The 23,889-nt window shown below is 36.6% G+C and overlaps 1 protein-coding gene across 1 annotated transcript in view; it reads left to right on the top strand.

The window, feature by feature from the left end:
- PCDH15 (protocadherin related 15) overlaps positions 1-23,889 on the top strand; it is a 1,286,954-nt gene that overhangs the window by 311,460 nt on the left and 951,605 nt on the right. The window contains exon 3 of the mRNA XM_043476181.1: positions 18,318-18,511. The gene's annotated coding sequence lies outside the window, so the exon portion shown is untranslated. The remainder of the gene's footprint in view (positions 1-18,317; positions 18,512-23,889) is intronic.

The following is a 23,889-nucleotide window of genomic DNA, read 5'->3' as shown; positions in this document are numbered from 1 at the left end:
ACTATATAGAGCTTCTCCATCTTTGGCTGCAAAGAATATAATCAGTCTGATATTGTTGACCATCTGGTGATATCCATGTGTAGAGTCTTCTCTTGTGTTGTTGGAAGAGGGTGTTTGCTATGACCAGTGCGTTCTCTTGGCATAACTCTATGTGCCTTTGCTCTGCTTCGTTCTGTACTCCAAGGCTAAATTTGCCTGTTACTCCAGGTGTTTCTTGACTTCCTACTTTTGCATTCCTGTTCCCTATAATGAAGAGGACATCCTCTTTGGGTGTTAGTTCTAGAAGGTCTTGTAGGTCTTCATACAACTGTTCAGCTTCTTCAGTGTTACTGGTTGGGGCATAGACTTGGATTACTGTGATATTGAATGGTTTGCCATGGAAACAAACAGAGATCATTCTGTCGTTTTTGAGATTGCATCCATGTACTGCATTTCAGACTCCTTTGTTGACTACGATGGCTACTCCATTTCTTAAGGGATTCCTGCCCACAGTAGTAATATAATGGTCATCTGAGTTAAATTCACCCATTCTAGTCCATCTTAGTTCACTGATTCCTAGAATGTCAATGTTTGACATCTCCTGTTTGACCACTTCCAAGTTGCCTTGATTCATGGACCTAATATTCCAGGTTCCTATGCAATATTGTTCTTTAAAGCATTGAATCTTGCTTCTATCACCAGTCCCATTCACAACTGGGTATTGTTTTTGCTTTGGCTGTATCCCTTCATTCTTTCTGGAGTTATTTCTCCACTGATCTCCAGTAGCATATTGGGCACATACTGACCTGGGGAGTTCGTTTTTCAGTGCCCTGTCTTTTTGCCTTTTCATACTGTTCATGGGGTTCTCAAGGCAAGAATACTGAAGTGGTTTGACTCTCCCTTCTCCAGTGGACTACATTCTGTCAGACCCCTTCACCATGACCCTTCCATCTTGGATGGCCCCATATGGCATTGCTTAATTTCATTGAGTTAGACAAGGCTGTGGTCCATGTGATCAGATTGGCTAGTTGTCCCTGACTGTAGTTTCAGTCTGTCTGCCCCCGATCCCCTCTCTCAGTGCCTACCGTCTTACCTGGGTTTTTCTTACACTGGATGTGGTGTCTCTCTTCACGGCTGCTCCAGAAAAGCGCAGCCACCGTCCCTGACCTCGGGCGCAGGGTAGCTCCTCTCTGCTGGGCCCCTGACCTCTGGCCCAGGGTAGCTCCTCTCGGCCACACTCGTGAAATGTTCCATGAAATCAATTAAATCAAACACTCCATCAAAGTTTGGGTCCTGGACAATCTATGTATGTTTCTTCTCCCCATAGGTGTTTCTCAGGTAAAAAATAATAATAATAATTTAATTTAATCAAGTTAAATGATATGAGAGTAAGTTACAACAAGACAAATATCATGTGTTAATGCATATATATGGAATCTAGACAGATGGTACTGATGATCCTATTTGCAGGGCAGCAATGGAGATGCAGACGTAAAGAACGAACTTAGGGTTACAATGTGGGAAGGAGAGGGTGGGGTGACGTGAGAGAATAGCATTGAAAAATATGGATTATCATATGTAAAATAGATCAGAGACGGCAATGGCACCCCACTTCAGTACTCTTGCCTGGAAAAACCCATGGACAGAGGAGCCTGGTAGGCTGCAGTCCATGGCGTAGCTAAGAGTCAGACACAGCTGGGCGACTTCACTTTCACTTTTCACTTTCATGTATTGGTGAAGGAAATGGCAACCCACTCCAGTATTATTGCCTGGAGAATCCCAGGAATGGGGGAGCCTGGTGGGCTGCCGTCTCTAGGGTCACATAGAGTCAGACACGACAGAAGCGACTTAGCAGCAGCAGCAGCATGTAAAATAGATAGCTAGTGGAAATTTGCTTTTTGACATAGGGAACCCAAAGCAGGTACTCTATGATGACGTAGAGGGGTGGGATGGGGAGGGAGGTGGCGGGGGGAGGTTTAAGACGGAGGGTACATGTGTATTCTTATGACTGCTTCATGTTAATGTATGGTAGAAACAATTACAATATTGTAAAGTAATTATCCTCAAATTAAATACAAAATTAAATTAAGAAAATGTTATTAGAAACAAATCCCTAGAGAAAATGTTCAGATTTATGTTGCCAAGATTATGTTGCATTATTCTGTATATATTTTCATGTTGGACAGTTCCAGTGTATTTCTGAAATTCCACTTATAAAAAAGATATGAAACAACTATGAGGAAAATTATAGAAAAAAATGAGCTTTCAAACAGACAATTATAGATACATAGTGGAGTGACCCTGCTTATTATTACAGATACTTTTTGATACTCTATTCCTTATTGCCTTACACTACAAAGTTATAATCTTATTAAGAATGGTCAGGATACTTTTATATTTCCTTAAAACTATACAGTGGAAGTGAGAAATAGATTTAAGGGACTAGATCTGATAGACAGAGTGCCTGATGAACTATGGATGGAGGATTGTGACTTTGTACAGGAGACAGGGATCAAGACCATCCCCATGGAAAAGAAATGCAAAAAGGCACAGTGGTTGTCTCAGGAGGCCTTACAAATAGCTGTGAAAAGAAAAGAAGTGAAAAGCAAAGGAGAAAAGGAAAGATATTCCCATTTGAATGCAGAGTCCCAAAGAATAGCAAGGAGAGATAAGAAAGCCTTCCTCAGAGATCAATGCAAAGAAATAGAGGGAAACAACTGAATGGGAAAGACTAGAGATCTCTTCAAGGAAATTAGAGATACCAAGGGAACATTTCATGCAAAGATGGGCTCGATAAAGGACAGAAATGATATGGACCTAAGAGAAGCAGAAGATATTAAGAAGAGGTGGCAAGAATACACAGAAGAACTATACAAAAAAGATCTTCATGACCCAGATAATCACAATGGTGTGATCACTCACCTAGAGCCAGACATCCTGGAATGTGAAGTCAGGTGGGCCTTAGAAAGCATCACTACTAACCAGGCTAGAGGAGGTGATGGAATTCCAGTTGAGCTATTTCAAATAATGAAAGATGATGCTGTGAAAGTGCTGCATTCAATATGCCAGCAAATTAGGAAAACTCAGCAGTGGTCACAGGACTGGAAAAGGTCAGTTTTCATTCCAATCCCAAAGAATGCTCAAACTACCACACAAGTGCACTCATCTCACATGCTAGTAAAGTAATGCTCAAAATCTTCCAAGCCTGGCTTCAGCAATACATGAACCGTGAACTTCCAGATGTTCAAGCTGGTTTTAGTAAAGACAGAAGAACCAGAGATCAAATTGCCAACAGCTGCTGGATCATCAAAAAAGTGAGTTCCAGAAAAACATCTATTTCTGCTTTATTGACTATGCCAAAGCCTTTGACTGTGTGTATCACAATAAACTCTGGAAAATTCTGAAAAAGATGGGAACTCCAGACCACCTGACCCACCTCTTGAGAAACATATCTTCAGGTCAGGAAGCAACAGTTAGAACTGGACATGGACCAACAGACTGGTTCCAAATAGGAAAAGGAGTATGTCAAGGCTGTATATTGTCACCCTGCTTATTTAACTTATATGCAGAGGACATCATGAGAAACGCTGGCCTGGAAGAAGCACAAGCTGGAATCAAGATTGCTGGGAGAAATATCAATAACCTCAGATATGCAGAGGATACCAACCTTATGGTAGAAAGTGAAGAGGAACTAAAAAGCCTCTTGATGAAAGTGAAAGAAGAGAGTGAAAAAGTTGGCTTAAAGCTCAACATTCAGAAAACAAAGATCATGGCATCTGGTCCCATCACCTCATGGGAAATAGATGGGGAGACAGTGGATGCAGTGTCAGACTTTATTTTTCTGGGCTCCAAAATCATTGCAGATGGTGACTGCAGCCATGAAATTAAAAGATGCTTACTCCTTGGAAGGAAAGTTATGACCAACCTAGATAGCATATTGAAAAGCAGAGACATTACTTTGCCAACAAAGGTCTGTCTAGTCAAGGCTATGATTTTTTCAGTGGTCATGTATGGATGTGAGAGTTGGACTGTGAAGAAAGCCGAGCACCAAAAAATTGATGCCATTGGACTGTGGTGTTGGAGAAGAGTCTTGAGAGTCCCTTGGACTGCAAGGAGATCCAACCAGTCCATCCTGAAGGAGATCAGTCCTGGGTGTTCATTGGAAGGACTGATGCTGAAGTTGAATACTTCAATACTTTGGCAACCTGATGCAAAGAGTTGACTCATTTGAAAGACCCTGATGCTGGGAAAGATTGACAGCAGGAGGAGAAGGGGATGACAGATGATGAGATGGTTGGATGGCATCACCGACTCAATGGACATGGGTGTGGGTGGACTCCGGGAGTTGGTGATGGACAGGGAGGCCTGGTGTGACGTGGTTCATGGGGTCACAAAGAGTTGAAAATGACTGAGCGACTGAACTGAACTGAATTTCTGTTAACAGTGTAAAAAGAAAACCAACTCTCATACATACACTCATATTAGGGTCCCTTATTAATACAGGTTCCCAAAACATTCACTGTCATTCTGGGGCTGACACTTATTATCTTTCTTTAGTTTGTTTGACTTTGTTGGGGGTCAAATTTAGAGTAGGAAATGTTAGATTCTATTCAAGAGATTTGGGTAACAACAAAGTTAATAAAATTGTGTGATTTATTATGACATATTTTAATATATGAATCATGTGATATATTATGTATTTGATCATTCAGAAGGAGGGATTGGTGGACTATATATCAATAGTGTTAGTCACTCAGTCATGTCCAATTCTTTGCTACCCCATGAACTGTAGCCTGTCAGGCTCCTCTGCCCATGGAATTCTCCAGGCACGAATACTGGAGTGAGTTGCCATTTCCACATTTCCATATTAATAAGCCTCTTTTAATAATGAACAAACATTGATCAAATATATATTTTAACTCATGCCAGTATTGGAGTCTGTATCATGCACCTAAGTTGTGATAATAGATTAAATTTTTCTCAGGTATGTGAAGTGAGGAAAAAAAGTACCAATAATGCTTCTGAGATGAAGAATGATGATCTGAGACATTATGCCTCAGGTGTGCACAAGTCTTTTTGTCACAGGAGATCCCCAAAGTAACAGTGAAGGGAATTCAGATCTGTGCAGTTCAGTTCAGTTGCTCAGTCATGTCTGACTCTTTGTGATCCCATGGACTGCAGCACACCAGGCTTCCTTGTCCATCACCAACTCCCAGAGCTTGCTCAAACTTATGTGCATTGAGTCGGTGATGACATCCAACAATCTCATTCTCTGTCTTCCCCTTCTCCTCCTGCCTTCAATCTTTCCCAGCATCAGGGTCTTTTCCAGTGAGTCAGTTCTTTGCATCAGGTGGCCAAAGTATTGGAGCTTCAGCATTAGTCCTTCCAATAAATAGTCAGGACTGATTTTCTTTAGGACTGACTGATTTGGTCTCCTTACAGTTCAAGGGACTCTCAAGAGTCCTCTCCAACAACATAGTTCAAAACCATCAGTTCTTCAGTGTTCAGCCTTTTTATGGTCCAACTCTCACAACCATACTGACTACTGGAAAAACCATAGCTTTAACTAGATAAACTTTTGTCAGCAAATTAATATCTCTGCTTTTTAATTTGCTGTCTAGGTTGATCACTGCTTTTCTTCCAAGGAGCAAGCATCTTTTAATTTCGTGGCTTCAGTCACCATCTGCAGTAATTTTGGAACCCAAGAAAATAAAGTCTGTCACTGTTTCTATTGCTTCCCCATCTATTTGACATGAATTGATGGGACTGGATGGCATTATCTTGGTTTTTTGAATGTTGACTTTTAAGCCAGATTTTTCACTCTCCTCTTTCACTTTCTTTAAGAGGCTCTTTAGTTCTTCTTTGCTTTCTGCCATAAGGGTAGTATCTGTATATCTGAGATTACTGATATTTCTCCTGGCCATCTTGATTCCAGCTTGTGCTTCATCAAGCCTGGCATGTTAATCATTAATTTTTGAAAACTGACAAGAGTTTCCTAGGTGCCCATTTTGTGGGGGAGGGTCATTTAGAGGTTATTTAAAAGTATACAGACAGAAAAATATTCAACAAATGATTACTTTTCAGTAGAAAAAAGTTATTAAGTATTTGATCAGATTGAAACTAAGAGATCTGCTCTGAATATAACAGTTGTTTCCCTTGATCTGTGTTTTCAAGTTACAACTACTAGTGACTGGAGCTAACATTTCTAACAGCAGAAGTGACTGACTGAAAAATTGTCTAAGTTGTTCTAACTATTCACATGAAGAATTCTGGCTTGAGCAAACTGATGATATCATCAAAGTCTTTGTCTACCATATTCCTTTCCTTTCTTTTCCTCTTTCTGTGACTCAGACGCATTTTTAGAAATATCTGCTCATTTATATGTTTTTTGTATGCCGGCCTTAGTTATCACCATGCTGCCAGTAGCTTTTCCTGACACATTGTTGGCACTCAATACTGAGCGAATAAATATGCAGCACTTCTTCAGATAAAGTATCTCTGGATTAAGAGATGAGAGTTTTGAAAATGAAATAATATGTAATTATAGTATATAATAAACATACCTCTATAGAGTAGGCTGGATTCTCACTATGATTCATTGAAGTCTATTTGCTGAGCTTAAAATTTCTTATTGACTATACTGGCATTTATCATAGCACAAAAGGGAGAACCATTTGTTCTCTAGATTATGGGAGAAAAGAGGGGACAGTGTAGACCTGAAATAAGCAGGAGTGTTGGGTAATTGGGACAAGTTGAGTTGCAGTTTAGATATTGGAGGGGGCAGTGTGGGGATCAGAATCTAGCAATGTGGTTATTAGTGAGCAATGATTAATTCATTTACTTTGCATATGAATTCAACACTAAGTATTGCCAAATTTACATAATTTCATTGCTTGAAAGTCCCGTAGAAACTTCCCCAGAACTATTTTTCATTAATTCATTCAGAATTGTGTGAGAATTACAGAGGGAATAGATGATGTTAGTAGATTAGATTTTATATTTCTTTTGTTTCCCCCTATCAGTATACATAAAGAGAAATCTAGGAAGATGTTACTAACAGAGAATGTTGATAAAAACTCAATTAAGATTGCAGCAATCTCTGACTGTTCTAAAATCTAATAGCTTGCCGAACATGCTAGAGCAAGAGACTTTGTGGGTAAATAACTTACAAATAATATTCACACCTTAACACTTAAGGTGCAGTTATTCTCAGTGTAATTTATGCTCTCTTACTATAGCCATACTTGTATCAGTTTTTATCATCTAGATCAGGAAGAAAAATGTTGTTTCTTAGGCTGTCAGTGTTAGTATTAAAAAAAAAAAAAAAACAATTTATTTGTTTTCCAGTTCCTTAAATTATCTTAAAGGACGAATCAATATAAAAATGGACATGAGCATGTCAATGGCATATGTATCTTGGAAAATATCCCTGCTTCCATATTTCTACATTTTCCATTAACTGCAGAATTATCCTGTCATATCACTTTTTATCTGAAGTGGGGCTTGGCCTTGTTCCAAAATATGTGACATGATAATCTCTGGCTATGGAAATTGTGGAAGCTCTTCTACATGAAGCTATTAAGCAGGTATAAAATCCTTCAGTCCAGCAGGATATGGATTTGAAAGAAGATCATGCAGTTTGGAGAGATCTGAATAATTGCAAAGGAATAAATCAACTGCCCATCATCCTTTAAGACCCAGGAGCTGGTGCTGGCTCCAAGAGGAGGCAGTTGGAGCTACAGGATGAGACTGCCTGAATTCGTGAACTGCTTAATGCAGTGCAAGTGAACAAAACGCCTGCCTCCCTTCCCTACCTTTTAATTCATTTCAGTCTGCTCTGCCACATGAAGAAGAAACCTGCTCAGCTCCGAAATAACTCAGGCCCCATGTTCTCTCTGTCTGTGGTGTTTTGTTTGGAAAAGCTTACCAAATATACTTTATGCTTTGAATAAATGGCAGGTTTCCTTCAACACTCTTGTCCATGACTACTTTTGGAGGTGAAGGGAAGAGGCAGAGAAGGACAGAATGACAGAATAAATTTATTTACAAATTTGGGGGCAAGCTTGTCTCCCTACATTCTGCTCTTTGGAATGAGCTATAATAGTGATTATTGAGTCAAGAAAAAACAGTATAAATAAAAATGTCCAGAAATATAAGTCATTTAAGATAGACATTGGTGCTTTGTCTTATTTCATCTGAAAATAAAATATATACAAATGCATCTAGAGGGGTATACAAAGTGCCAACTAATATTTTCTGAAACTAGGGCTCTAGGAGGACTGTAAAATTTGTATACAATTCAAAATGATGGTTTTAGAATTATAGATAATGAGACCATTTTAAATCCACCAAAGTACTATGTTGAGTATTTCTTCATAAGTCCTCAGTGTAGCAGGGTGGTGAAGGTAATTTATAAAACCTTTTTTACCCCCATCACCTAAATTCTAAATATGAAAGCTTTAAATGAGCAAAGTAATTCCATTATTTACCAGTTAAGTATCCGTGTGTATTTATATGTACATTTATATAAATAAATACATTAAAAATATATAAATAAATACTAATATGTTTTTATATATTATATAGATATAGATAGATATACATATATGTATCCTCTCTCTCTTTCTCTGTGTGTGTATATATATATACACACACAAACACACACACACACACACATATGAAAGCTAGTCTCTCAGTTATGTCCAACTCCTTGTGACCCCATAGACTATAGCCCACCAGGCTTCTCTGTCCATGAGAATTCTCCTGGCAAGAATACTGGAGTGGGTTGCCATTTCCTTCTCCAGGGGATCTTCCTGACCCAAGAATCGAACCCAGGTCTCCATTGTAGGCTGCTTCTTTACCAGCTGAGCTACGAGGGAAGCCTTGTATCTAAAACCTGTGTTTAGTAATAAGTCTTAGGCTCAAGAAATCTAGTATATTATCTTGGTAATCTATTTCAGATTTTTTTTTATTAAAGTCAGAAGACAAAATAAAGCTGAATCAAATTTTATTTTACACACTAATAATGTCCTCAGTCTTTAGAAATGTATGCAAAAGTATAGCTCATAGCAAACACTGTCCTACCACATGCAATCCCTAAGTACCTCTGGTGGGTGTAGGTTAAAGTTATACTGAGATATATTTTTACTTTTTCTTGTATATTTTTGGAAATAGTTTCCTCAACGGCTCTGTTTTTAATTATATCAACTAATTAATCTGAGTGTTTATATCTTAGTGAGAGTTATATCATTATTTTCATGTGCTAAAACAATGTGTAATTTATATACATATAAATTTATTTATATATAAAAAGTTCTATAAAGTTTTCAAACATATTAAAAACAAACTTTTATTGTTTAGACACTTCAAATTCTTTATTTTACTGAATTCCTATATATGCACACATAGAAAAATTTGCTATCTGACTGAATATATTAAATACATCAAGAGTTTATCCAGTGTGATAGACAGATTTCTAAAACCACCCCCAATTTCATCACCTGCTTTGAGGTCCTGCATTATCCTTCCCCCTTGGATATGGAAGGAACCTGTAGCTTACTTATAACCAATGGAATAAGGCAAAACTTTTGGGATCCTGAGTTTGTGATTACGTACAAAAGAGATGTAAGGTATTGTTTTCCTAGTACACATGGAGAGCTGCTTCTGCTGGCCTTGAAGAAGCAAACAGCCATGTTGTAAACTGACTAAAAGGAAGGCCATGAGGCAGAGGAAACAATGAGCAGTCTCTAGCACCTGAAGGAAGCCACCAGCCAGTGGTCAGTAAGAGGTAAAGCCAGGCCCTGGGCCCTCAGTCATATATATAGTCACAATCAAAGGCAGTCATGCAGATCACTCGAATCAGCTTATAAATGGAAACTTTCCTCATCAAGTCTCCTGAAGGGAACTCAGCCCTGTTGTCACAACCTTGATTAAAGCTTTGTGGAGTCCTGACCTGAACCTATGACCCACAAAAACTATGAGATAATAAATGTGTGTTATTTTAAGCTGCTAAATTCGTGGTAATTTGTTGTACAATAATGCCGCTAATGGGGCTTCCCTGGTGGCTCAGACAGTTAAAGAATCTGCCTGCAATGCAGGAGAGCAGCATTTGACCCCTGGGTTGGGAAAATCCCTTGGAGAAGGAAATGGCAACCCACTCCAGTATTCTTGCCTGGAGAATTCCATGGACAGAGGAGCCTTGCAGGCTACAGTCCATGGAGTTGAGTCTCACAGAGTCGGACATGACTGAGCAACTAACACTTTCACTTTCAAAGCAGGTAATATATCCAGCAGATATGAACTGGAATTGAGAAGAGGTAGCATTATATATATATATATATATATAGTATTTAGACTAATTCAACTATTTTGTAATGTATAAATGTTTTACTTTAGGGAGAAAAAAGTATCTCTAAGGCAACTATGAAATAAAATAGCTAAAGATTAAACATGGCATTTAGAACATATTTTATAGCAATTATTTTTACATTTCTTCTTAGTTTTATTTTCCTGGGTCAAAAGGTTTTAGACTACATGAAAGAGATAAGTAATTTCACTTTTTAATGTTTAATCTCATCCAAGCTTAAAAATAGTTCCTATATTTCAAAATCTATCAGATACATTTCTCATTGTAAATTCACTACTCTTTAAGAATTAAAGTTTGAAACATAGTGTGAATGGTTCAGCGTCTTCACATATTTTACTTAGTTACATTGTATATGTACATATGCAACTATATATTTATGAAATTGGTTCTTTCACATTGCCTTTGAACTACTGTATTATATGCCTAAACCATTCTTCTAAAGTAATAGCCTGTCTGTTTGATACTTCAGCACAGCCGAGTATTAAATAAAGATTATACTATCACTTTATCCCTCAAGCTGTTGCTATAAAACAGGCAAGTGCTGGGAGATACACACACACACACACACACATATATATATTTGTGTGTATATACACACATACATATATTTGCCAGCAATATATATATATTGCTGGCAAAAAAAACCAAAACAAAGTTATGTTAATTACAGCTGTCTTGAATCCTGACAATAAAGAATTGTCAAAATAAAAAATAAAGACATGAAATCACAACAAAGATTTACTGATGTGAATATAGATAACTCTCCATCCCCAGGTCCCTGGTTGAGATTTTATTGTGTAGTTATTCCCAACAACTTTGAATTTCAACTCTAAGTGACCACAGACAATAACAAGCCCAGAATGACTTGATTCCTGGCAACTTGGTGAGACCCTGTCTGTAATGAGCAAAGCTCTTCTGATATATCCAGAAAGCTTTTGTTCACTAAAGCTTTAATCTGGGTTAAAAAAAAAAATGCCTTCTCTACTTTTTAGCTTTGCAGTTCCCATTGACTCAAGGACTCAGTCCTCATTCTGAAAGGATAGACAAAATCCTCTTGTGTCTCACTTTCTCAGTGAGATATATTTGAGAGTAATGTTTGAGTTAGTACTGGTTTGCTTAACTTAAATCAGATACTCTGAAATTCTTCCTACCAGCAGACTGAAGTCTAAAGCCCATAAAAAAAAAAAAAAAAAAAAAACCATTCTATTTAGTTAGCATATAAATTTGCCAGAGATAGTGAATGGAATAGGCAGTATTTTAAGTCTCTTGATAACAAGAAAAGTAGCTTTGTATTAGCAGCCTACTGCTGGTAGGTATAATATAAACCTATCATGAAAACAAGTCAAGATTTCAAAAATTAACTACTAAAAATGAAATTTGTAATTTTGTCTGGCTATTTGCTTTTTATTGTTCATTAAACACCAGTGCACAGATGAACTGGCTTGAATACAGAAGTTTATAGTACTCTTCACAGCTGTATGTAGGATGTAGCTGATTTTTGGCATACAGCTGAAACATTATGTGTTTCTATTCAATTTTTCTGTAAAATTCATCTTTACAAAAAGGTCTCACAAAATATTAATACAATTGGCTTTATGAATTTTTAGAATACATAAAATATGCATTTCTGAACAAGGACAAACAAAAATACATGCTAAACATATTCAAATGGTTTTCTATGAAAGGGAAGGGGATTTGAGAATAAGAGCTGCTAAAAAATTAATTTAAGAAATAAAAATGCATTAAAAGAGACCTGGGGGTGGGGGGAATCCACCACTGTCTCTCCCGTAGTAGTCACCAAAGCTATATTGACCATGATGTTGCCAGTACATATGTTTATTTATACATTTTAATGCAGTTTTTAAGAGAGGATGAGCACAAGTTTTCTTTAAATTTAAATATTTGACCTTTTATTTTGCCATTTAAAAAAATAATTTTGTGATTAGTACTATAATACCTGAATAACTATCCTTAAAGTTATTTACTATGCATATCCACTTTGCTATCATTTTTATATTTAATAATTCATGTCTTATGAACTTCCATAAAAGTTCATTTTTATGAACTTTTATATTTAATGATTCATTTCTTAACTCTATATATAATATTTTTCCTATTATAAAGTAAGTGAAATTCTAAGCTTTAATGATTAAATGTTAAAATGTTTTCAGTGTTTAAAATCTTTCTAAAGATTCTAATGTAGCCAATTTATTCTTCAAAGTAAACTAGTTCCATATGTGTGTCATTGACTGCTGTACTTTAATACAAAACTTTTGTTAACTTTGTGCTATGCAGTTTATATAGTGTTCAGTTCAGTTCAGTCGCTCAGTCGTGTCTGACTCTTTGTGACCCCATGGACTACAGCACACCAGGCCTCTCTGTCCATCACCAACTCCCAGAGTTTACTCAAACTCATGTCCATTGAGTCAGTGATGCCATCCAACCATCTCATCCTCTGTCATCCCCTTCTTCTCCTGCCTTCAATCTTTCCCAGCATCAGGGTCTTTTCCAATGAGTCCACTCTTCACATCAGGTCTCCAAAGTATTAGAGCTTCAGCTTCAGCATCAGCCTTTCCGATGAATATTCAGGATTGATTTCCTTTAGGATTGAGTGGTTTGATCTCCTTGCTGTCCAAGGGACTCTCAAGAGTCTTCTCTAACACCACAGTTCAAAAGCATCTATTTTTCAGTGCTCAGTCTTCTTTATGGTCCAACTCTCACACCCAACATGACTACTGGAAAACTATAGCATTGACTATACAGACCTCCCTGATAGCTCAATTGGTAAAGAATCTGTCTGCAATGCAGGAGACCCTGGTTTGATGCCTGGGTCAGGAAGATCTGCTGGAGAAGGGATAGGCTACCCACTCCAGTATTCTGGCTTAGAGAATTCCATGGACTGTATAGTCCATGGGGTCACATAGAGCCAGACATGGTTGAGTGACTTTAACTTTCACCTTTGTCAGCAAAGTAATATTTCTGCTTTTTAAACCACTGTCTAGATTTGTTATAACTTTTCTTCCAAGAAGCAAGTGTCTTTTAACCTTATGGCTGCCATCATCATCTGCAGTGGTTTTGGAGCCCAAGAAAATAAAGTCTGTCACTCGTTCCATTGTTTCCCCATCTGTCTGCCAGGAAGTGATGTGACCAAATGCCATGATCCTAGTTTTTTGCCTGTTGAATTTTAAGCCAGCTTTTTCACTTTCTTTCATCTTCATCAAGAGGCTGTTTAGTTCCACTTTGCTTTCTGCCGTAAGCGTGCATATCTGAGGTTATAGATATTTCTCCTGGCAATCTTGATTCCAGTTTGTGCTCATCAAGCCCAATATTTTGCATGATGTACTCTGCATACAAGTTAAATAAGCAGGGTGACAATATCCAACCTTGACATACTCCTTTCCCAATCTTGAACCAGTCTATTATTCAATGTCCAGTTCTAACTGTTGCTTCTTGACCTGAATATAGGTGTCTCAGGAGGCAAGTAAGGTGGTCTGTCATTCCCATCTCTTAAATAATTCTCCACAGTGTGTTGTGATCCACACAGTCAAAGGTTTTGGCATAATCAATAAAGCAGAAATAAATGTTTTTCTGGAATTCTCTTGCTTTTTCTGTGATCCAACAGATTTTGGCAATTTGATCTCTTGTTCCTCTGCCTTTTCTAAATCCAGCTTGAACATTATGAGAAAATTGAACCTTAGACATTGAGCAGCTTGAGGAAGATCAACTGACTTAAACGTCAGAACAGAGTTTGAATTTCTATAGCCAGTCCCAATGCACAAGTGCTTGACCACAGTCTTGTGTTGCATTATTGTGAACCTTGTGACCTGGGGCTGTGAACAAGGGTTCTTGCTGGATATACTACCATGACAGTGAATGGACATAAGCCTAACTTGACTTGTCCACTCGCAGGCCCACTCCAGATCTTCTGATTTATAGTCCCCAGGATTTTTTATTTTAACAATAATCTGATGACCCTTAGGCAAATGAAAACAAGAAACATATAACATAACTGATTACAGGAACTCCTTGCCTGAAATTCTATAGTGGCGTGACAAAAATCAAACTTTATCATATTTTGAATTTTTTATTTTATATTGGAGTATAGCCAATTAACAGTGTTGTGATAGTTTCAAGGGGGCAGCAAAGGGACTGAGCTATACAAATACATGTATCCATTCTCCCCCAAACCCCTCTTCCCCAAAATCAAACTTTAAAGCACTGCCTACAAGTACTGGCTCTTTCTTACTTGCACCTGTAAACTAATCACAGCAAACTTTATGTTAAAATAATTATACTAATGCCTAAGGAATACCAAATATTTATAATATTCCTTTACTGTTTTAAGTATTTGTAAAATATGTCACATTTAAATATTTTACTAAGTGTTGGTAGTTACTATACTAATATCCAGATGAAGAATTAGACTGTCATAGGGGTTAAAGAATTAGTTCAAGATCATATAACCATTAGCTCTCAGGCACTTACATGCCAGCTCTAGCCCTCTTAACGTGGGTACTTATATGTCTCCTGAATTATAGACATAGCCGTAGAGGCATGAGAAAGCATAATGTGTTTAGAAGAATAGCAGGCTCTTTAGTGACATAATTCTCTGAAATTTTTTGCTCAGTGTAAATAAGAAACCTGACTGAGACTTAAACAAGTCAGATTATTGCCTAGCTAGAGCATGCAGAGTCAGAAATCAAACCCATAGTCCCCAGGCTCTCAGATGTAGGTTCTTGACCCAGCATGGTGCCATTCAATCCACTTTGCTGGAATCCACTCTTTTGAATTAGTTGCATGTTTCCATGGTTGTGTTCTAACCCTGAAGTACATCCTAAATCACAGTTAAACTGTAAAGTATGTTTATCTGAATTATAACTACTTTCTTTTTTCTTTTTGGATTCTCGTAATAGTATCTTGTACCTAGTCCATAGTGATTCTTGTTTCCATGTGTATCTTTCACTCAGTCTTAATTTTCACAGATTCTCTTTAGTCTAATTTGAGAGCTCTGTCTGGTCCATCCTGGACTACTGTTTCTGGCCATTTTAAATATGCTTCCTTCAATCTGTATCCACCATGAACTTTGCTATTCTTTTCTTTTTTTTCTTTTTGACCATTATTTTAAATATTTGTAATGAAAGGTGAAGTTTCATATTCTGTACTATGGAAGGAGTATTTTATAGCGTTTAAAATCATTTGTTTCAAGTGTATATTAGACAAATAAGATATTAGAGCTGTATGCATGTACTTTATCAATAGAACATTTCATTAAACATTTACTTCATATGTGAGACTTTTGGCTAGATGTAGTAAGGCATGTGAGTATGTGTGCTCAGTCGTTCACTGATGTAGACACTTTGCAACCCCATGGACTATAGCCTGCCAGGCTCCTCTGTACATGGGGTTTCCCAGGAAAAAATACTGGAATGGCTTCCCTTTTCCAGGGGATCTTCCTGACGAAGGAATTGAATCTTGCATTAAACCTGTCCAGGGATTGAAACTGTGTCTCCTGCGTTTCCTGCATTGGCAGGCATATTCTTTACAGCTGAGCTATGTGGGAAGCTAAAGATAAATTAAATCATGCCCTTGTTTATATAATAACTTATATTACTAGGGATACTAAGATAAAACAAAAATTATCAAATGTCATCCATGAGTTTATTTGACAATAATGAATGATCAACTTCCTTAGACCAATTATTTCCATTCCTAGAAAGTTATGCTGATAATAAGAATAGAATAAAAGACATTTCTACAAACATTAAAATTAGAAACAACATAAATGTCAAAATGTAGCTATTTTGATAAATAAATTGTATATATGATGAAATGTAATAGCAATCATTAAAATATAGTTTTATTGACTAAAAGAACGTCCCAGTTATTTTGTCAAAGGAAAAAAGGAAATTGAAGTACAGAACAGAATTTAATTTGGCTTTAAAATATATGTGGGTGAGAGAAACTTAAAGAAGTCTAGTCTATAATATTATATGCCTTCTTTTTTAACAGAAATTATCTCAGGATCTGTTAGTGACTTTTTCTCTTTTGTTTATTATATTTTTTAATTGGTCCCCTAAAATTCACCTATACTTATCCTTTAGGATATTGAATTTTATAAACATATATTTTCCCAAAATATCAATATAGAGTTATTTTTTTAAAGAAAAAAAAATTAGCTATTGTCATCTACAAGAGTTCAATTTCTAATGATCTGATTTCTCATAGAACATGAGGAAGAGATGAAATTTTCTGCATTCTAGCTATCTTTCTGATGTGTCATCAAAATTATATCTAATTGGATGTCACCAGAAATGAAGCTGACTTTGTCTTTTTTAAAAAAATTACATTTAATAACTCTTATTGTTACTGGAACAGTTTTCATAATGCCAGCTGCTTTATTCACCAACCATATCAGTGTATGGATTATTCCATATATGTACTATTCCCCAAAGTGAAAAAAATCTCCTCAAGCTAAATATACACAACTTTGTGTAAATGTTTATTGATAAAAGAATCTTTATTAAATTATCAATGTTTGAACTTTTAAAACATCAGTTCTTACAACTATAAAATGAATGTGTCTCCTGGAAGCTCTCAGTACTGTCCTCCAGCCTTTGTTTTGAAGGAGGCAAATGCTTTCATTTCTTTGAGTTGTATATAAGGGCAATCAGGTTCTGTCTGAAGAGTCTGAGTTCACCTATTTGTTATCTATGACTCACCTGTGCACATTTTACTGCTTGGCATTTGTGACACGTTAGACTGACCCTGGATTATTTACACATTCTTCTAAATGTTTCTCTCTCTGGAAAACTGAATTTGCAAGAAAAGTGAATTTTGTATTAAATGAGGTGTTACTAAGAATGAATGTGCATAAATATGGCAACACTCTAACACTCTAGAGGCACTGTGAATTTTTTCTTCTTAAATAGGATGAGTATATGATCATGATATAAATCTCCCTTATCTACGAAGAAAACATGTGCTGTGGGGATTTTGTCTGTGTACTTTTCAGCTTGTCACTTTTAACCAACTTCAAGATATTTGCTCTGGCACAACCACACTTCCAAAATTGCTTTTATTTTTAGCTTCTTCCTTGTGAGAGCCTCAGATGAACATGTGGGTAAAATTTGATATGAACTTGCATAAATCCTAGACAAGAAATGGTATACCTGATTGAATAGCTATATTTTTCATAGTTAAAAATTGCTATGCTTTTTCACCAGTTTTCATGTCCATTTCAAAATATTGTTGTAGGCATCTCATATATCACAATATTGAAGAAATATACACTATTTTATAGTATGTTTCTGTATAACACTGTTAATGAGTCATGTGTGCCTATAAGAACCTAGAAAATATATTTTTAGCTTCTATAGAATGTGTGAAGTTTCCTTATGCCCTAAAGATATGAGGATGTGGAGGACTTGATATAAAAGGGTAGATTTAAAAGGGAGAGAGAGAGAGAGAGAATGCTGAAAGGAGATTAAGAGACTATTTTGACTTGTCAGTAATACTGTCACGAAATGTAAGCAGCTAAACTTCTTAATGCTGATGAGGTAAAACAGTAAAAACAACCACACAAAAGAAAACAGAGAACCACCAGACAGGCTGAGAGGACGCAGTACAATAAAGCAGCCAGCACTGATGATCAGCGGGGCATCAATTTGTCCATCAGGTTGTACCCCTGTTACTAATTGGTGCAAAGAACTCCCTGGTCGCTGTGTGGTTTAGAGCCTTCAGCTCTCCCCTGCAAGGGCTGAAGCAGGACAGCTAATTGCTGTTGCTTCCGTGCCAGTGAATCAACGTGCTGAGCTAATAGCAACAGATAGAGGGCAGACAGATCCCTGCTAGCAGCTTAGAGTTAGTTGCTTGTGATAACTAAGGCAGTTGGCATATATCTCAGAACCCGGAGAAGGATAGTATGCCTTCTGGATTAATACGTTGAGGTTTTTTGTTTTTTTTTAATCTCTAGTTACGTTTTTCTTGATGATGTGAAACTGGATAACAATGTCTCCCAGAAACGAGAAGTGTGACGTGAGAACAAGCCGTCTTGGACCTAGATTATGAACATTGGTTGTTTTGAAAGGAATGTGCAGGAGACAGCCTTTGCAAGAAAACTTGCTGCATAACCTTACATGGGCTAAAGATGAAACTTTAAACCGGCAAGTAAGTTCTTTTTTCCCCCTCCCTTTTATTGGTCTTTCAAATTTAAGGCAGGAGTGAAGTGTGGAGAAAGTTGAGACTTTGTTTCAGCATAATAGATCTCTGTCATGAGATCACTTTCTGTCAAGCCTGTTCAAAGACTTGAGCAGTAATGATGTACATGTAATTATCTGCTGGGAGAATGAGCACAACCCCTTGTCCCCTCAACCTTCTGGATTATTGTGTGGTATTGTAATTTTGTTGAGAAGTCAATGCAATATTTGGAAAGACACGTGCTTTTGAATTATGACTCTGTGGCTTGTCATCTTAAAAAAATTTAGTTGTAATCCTCAACTGTTTTTCTTTTTTTATTTGTTTGTTTCTGTCTCCCTACAAAATATAGGAAAATGGTGTCAGCATTGACATGGTATATTTGGTTTTTGTGTATTCATGTACACGTGCATGAGGTTTTGTTTTGTGTGTGATAGCTGAAGGAGGTTAGAGTTAGCAGGTAAGTGTCAGTGGCTAACTCTGTTTCACAATTAACAGAATTATATTTTGTGATTTGTAGTCATCTAGAGTATCCTGATATTTACATACAGATCTTTCAGTGTATTAGAGCATCGGCTCCTTTACAAAAATAGTGGGAGCATTAACCATTTAGAATTTGAATCCAGGAGGACTTTATCCTTGTAAAACAAAATTAATGCTAGATGGTGCTAACTGCTTTCCTGCTTTGTGGTATGATCTTTACATTAACACATACTAATGTGTCTCTAGCATGCACAGATGGCCATCAGTGGGATGGAGTTGTAACATGCATGGATGCAGAGACCCATTGTGAACTTGGTATAATGTGACGGCCTCATGTAAGGTTAACTCCAAGTCCATGCTCATTCGCTGTCACAAGTAGAGCTAATTGGCAAATCTGGTAACCAAATACTTAAAGCATAGGGTTATTGCATTGCTTCAAGTCAGGGAAGCAAATACTTTGTGAAAGAGGCACATTTTAAACATAGAATGCTTCCTGTAGTTTGCACACCTTGTTTGAAACTTTTTATGCATGCTCATGGGAACTTATTTTTCACTGCAAATGGCTCCTCTGTTAGTTTCTTTAGTTTTCTTTAGTTGTGGCTAAGTGCAAGTTGGTGCATTGATCTGTATGTGCAAGTCTTCAAATTTCAGCAACTCGATCCCCTTGACTGTGGACTCATTCTCCTATGAAATAGAAGTTCAATTTAATGTGTGCCCAGTTACACTGAGCAGGGACACCCTCATCTCTCAGATGGCGTGATCATGTGCACGTGAAACAAGGAATGTGATTTCCATCAGTTTGCCACAAAAATGACCCTTAAACATTAACCATTCAGGGACTTGAACAGATGAGCATGTGTACTATCTTACTATTAGCTGCTTATGTGGAATATTATGGGGTAAAGTTTTGAGTATTCTTTAGAAAGAGGTTTAAAAACTCTTGCTTTCTAAGAGACTTTTTAAATTATAATATATCCATTTATGAGAGTATTTGAACTCACTGAGCTAGAAAAGTAGTTTAAAATTAACAGTAATAATTATAATTCTAAGAAGAAAGAATTTAAGTTAAACATTCGTTACAGACTTTTGTTTCTTAGTCTTTCCACATTTAAATTTTGCATAATCTGGATTGTGTCTTTTCACCATCCAACTTTAAAGGCAAACATAAACTGAAGCCCTTTGTAAAAATTCCCCAGAATTTTGATTCAAAGCTCAAGTTTGAAGTTAAACTCAAAAGGTAATTATTATTTTTCTTTGATCAAAAAATGTGTGTCAAGCAAATGTGTATTGAGTAATTAATCTTTTCTGTAGTCACTTGATCATGTGGGCTTTTGATACTGAATAAATAATGAGACCTTGTATAATAATAGTACAAAGTAAAATTTAAAAACAATAAGGTAATCCCCTAAATGTGAATTTTCTAAAGGATAGGTAAGTATATTCCTCCTGTTGTAAATGTACAGATATAATATCAAACAATAGGAACTTTCATCCCTACTTCCATGTGTAAAATAATACAAACTTCTCTCAGCTGTTATCTCAATTTTTTTCTAGCATGTATACATTTACATTTCATTGTAGCTTTAACATTGAGGGGAAGATAGAGCTTTAAGTTTTACTCAGGATCCCAACCTATGAATAAATTCAAGATGGCAGAAAAAATAATCTCAACGGAAGACAGGATACTTTCTCTATGGTGTGGATGTGTTTATCAACTAAAAGTGTAATTTTACTTGAATTCTAAGAGTTGGTTATAGTCATTTTTTTTCCCACTTTTGAAGAGTTATTTTTACTCTTGTCATCACTTGTGTCTGTGAACCATTTTGTTTTTCTCTGTCTCACAGATTACATATGTGTCCATGGGGGAGGCTATAGAATTATGTAATATTGAAAAAAATAGTGTTACTCAACCTGGGTGAATTTTTATTTTTATTACTATTTTTATTTTAACTAAAAGTTTGCTTGGATATAGATATATTTTCTTTTGTACTGGGATTTTTATTTGTTATTAGCTTGTAATATGGCAGATCATTGATTCCAAACTAATGATGACATATGGGGCTTCCTATATTAGTTTCATGCTCAAATATCACTGGTTGCATGAGGAAATATTGGAAGGAACTGTGGGAATTCATTAGGGCTCACAGTCAATTTTGAGTGCGAAAAAGAGCTACTGTGAGTAATTTATGGCAAATTATGTTCTCTTGGTAGAATCTCTGTATAAATTCCAAAGGTTCAAAGCACTCAGAAACTGAATTAATATGCAGCCTTTTTTTCAAATTGAATACTAGAGCCACTTAGATTGAAATGGTGACAGGACCAGAAAATATACATGGAAATTCCAAATGTAACCATTACCTCTCTGAACATGTGAGTGGATTAAGGGGAGGCAGAATGAGGAGGTAATTTTGAATGTGAGTATGAATTGTATGGCCTTGAAGCAGAATCACCACCTGTGATGTATAAGCCATAGTGCCAGATTTTAAGGATCACTAAATGAATATTATTTTGTCTCAGCCTGCAAATAAATGAGACACTAATGAGCAAGATACACACATACACACACACACGCACACACACACAAACACACACATACTTTCTCTTTATTAATTGATATAAGGAGCAAAGAAATCTCACATTCTGGTATAAAGACAGAAATAATTTTCCTTGTAAGCCTTGGCACAGTCCCTAAATATCTCTAAAACAGCCTACCAGAGTTTTTGTAAAGATCAGCCAAGTTAATGAATAAGAAACCTGTATGTTCCTAAATAGTAATCAATTAACAGTTCATCATTATGATTGTCTACCAGTTCCTCAAGATGATTGTGTCTCTGGGTGTGTATATCTATCAACAAGTAATAACAGCAGAGACATAATTTCCACTCTAAAGAATAAAAGTTTCTAGCTGAGCAATGTAATGGACAGAGTTCCTTTTAGCTCATGAGTAGTTTAAAAGTTGCACTCAACCTTCAATATCAGATCATGGCTATTGAAGCTATAAAGGTAAAAGGCAAAAGTAGTCATTATTTCAAGAAACGAAAGCATTTCTTTTCTTCTGACTGGTAAACAGAAAAATTCCAAGCTTGTTTATTGTGCTTCTTGATGGATAAGAAATTGACAGGAGGTGCAACTTTCTTTACGGCATTGCAAGTGTAAGCAGTCTCAGGCTATGGCAGATGTGTAGTTCCTATTACTTTGAAAAGTCATTCATTCTAATGCTTAGTGAAAAGGCGGGTTTCAGACAGAATTAAGCACTGTTTCCTGAATCGGGGAGGACAGCGGTGTGTGCGATGAAGTGCATCATTCAGTTGGGAGCCCAGCTAATGAATGCTCTCCCTGTTGTTTTCATGGAGGTGTCAGAATGAGCCTTTTCTGATTCTGCATCACTGAATCCTTATGGAAATGCAAATTGTTTATCCAAGGACAGTGACTTTCCTTTTTGCTTTATCATTTAAGGGACTGATTTTGTCAACTTTGCAGCACATCACTAGAATCCAGAGAAGGTTCGTTAAACTGGATGAGAGGTTATTTCTTTAGAACTTTTAAGTCACTGACTATGGACAGAGACTAGAGATGTCCTAAAGAGATACTCACAGAGATAGATACATGCTCAAAGAGAGACACAGAGGTAGCTACATGAAGAAGAGACACAGAGAGACTCACAAGAAGAGAGATAAGTAAATTAGAGACACAGAATGAAAAATGGAATACAAGAGAATGGGACCTGAGAGAGAAACTGAAATACACAGTGAGAAAGGAACAGAATGAAGAGAAAGGTAGAAACAGTGAAGGAGCAAAACAGAGTCAGAGAGACAGAGAGAAATGGACAGAAAGACACAGACTGATTGAAAAATAAATGGTTATAAAGGAAAAAAAAAAAAAGATAAGGAAAGGGCAATGGAAACAAAAATTCTAAAAGCAGAGACAAAAAGGGAGATTGAGGCAGGCAGACAGAGAAAAAGAAACAGACCAGATAGCAATAGAGAAAAACCAAAAGAAGAACAAAGAGGCTTTTTGATGCAAAGATGGAAAACTGAGACAAACATAAAGGTGAGGAGAGCAGATGGAACTGAGCTTAAATCTGCCCTAGTCTCTTATAATGGTGAGCTTGTTTTCTCACTTCTCAGCCTGGGCTTCTATCTCTAAAATGGTGGCCAAAGGATGCAATTCACAGGCATAAAGCATCCTGGAATAGGAGATAAAACCAAGGAATGTCTTAGTAAACAGAGATTGATATTTATCATCATCATCATCACCCTTTAAGTAGAATTTGAACAGTAAAGACTTTAGAGTCAGAACTCAGGTCAAGTCTTGCTTCACCCCTTATTCTACAGGTAAATAATTTAGCATTGATAAACTATAGTTGCTTTACCTGTGAAACTCTGATATTGTTTTCTACCTCATAGTCTTGCTCTGCAAATTAAATGAGAGCATATTTCACCTGGGGCTTTGCTTTGCATGATGTATTTTAGCAGTTCCACTAACTAGCTCAGTGTCCAGAATTTAGTAAGTAGTCAATTCATATTTAATCAATGAATACATATTTGCTCTAAATATTAGTTTCTACAGAGTAAAGGAAAGCTGAAATGATGTTTCGGAGTTTCAGTGTGAAACACTGCAATAAAAAGTTTCCTCTATTCTTTGCAGAGAATGATGGTATTAGTTTGCACAGTTGGTATAGTAGTGGTCTCCCTGAGTCCATTCTACTTTCTTAAGAACAACTGAAATAGTAGTTGTGACCATGAACATTTGTCTTATCCTGGTAATGACTTTTGGTCCTACTTATTCATTTATTTACTACAAAGACTATTTGTAGAAAAGTGATAGGAATTTAGCAAACAATGAGTGAATGTTTAGATTAAGAAAAG

Source organism: Cervus canadensis, chromosome 8, assembly GCF_019320065.1.
Source record: "Cervus canadensis isolate Bull #8, Minnesota chromosome 8, ASM1932006v1, whole genome shotgun sequence".
Lineage (NCBI taxonomy): Eukaryota > Metazoa > Chordata > Mammalia > Artiodactyla > Cervidae > Cervus > Cervus canadensis.
This window is presented reverse-complemented; position numbering and strand designations above follow the sequence as displayed.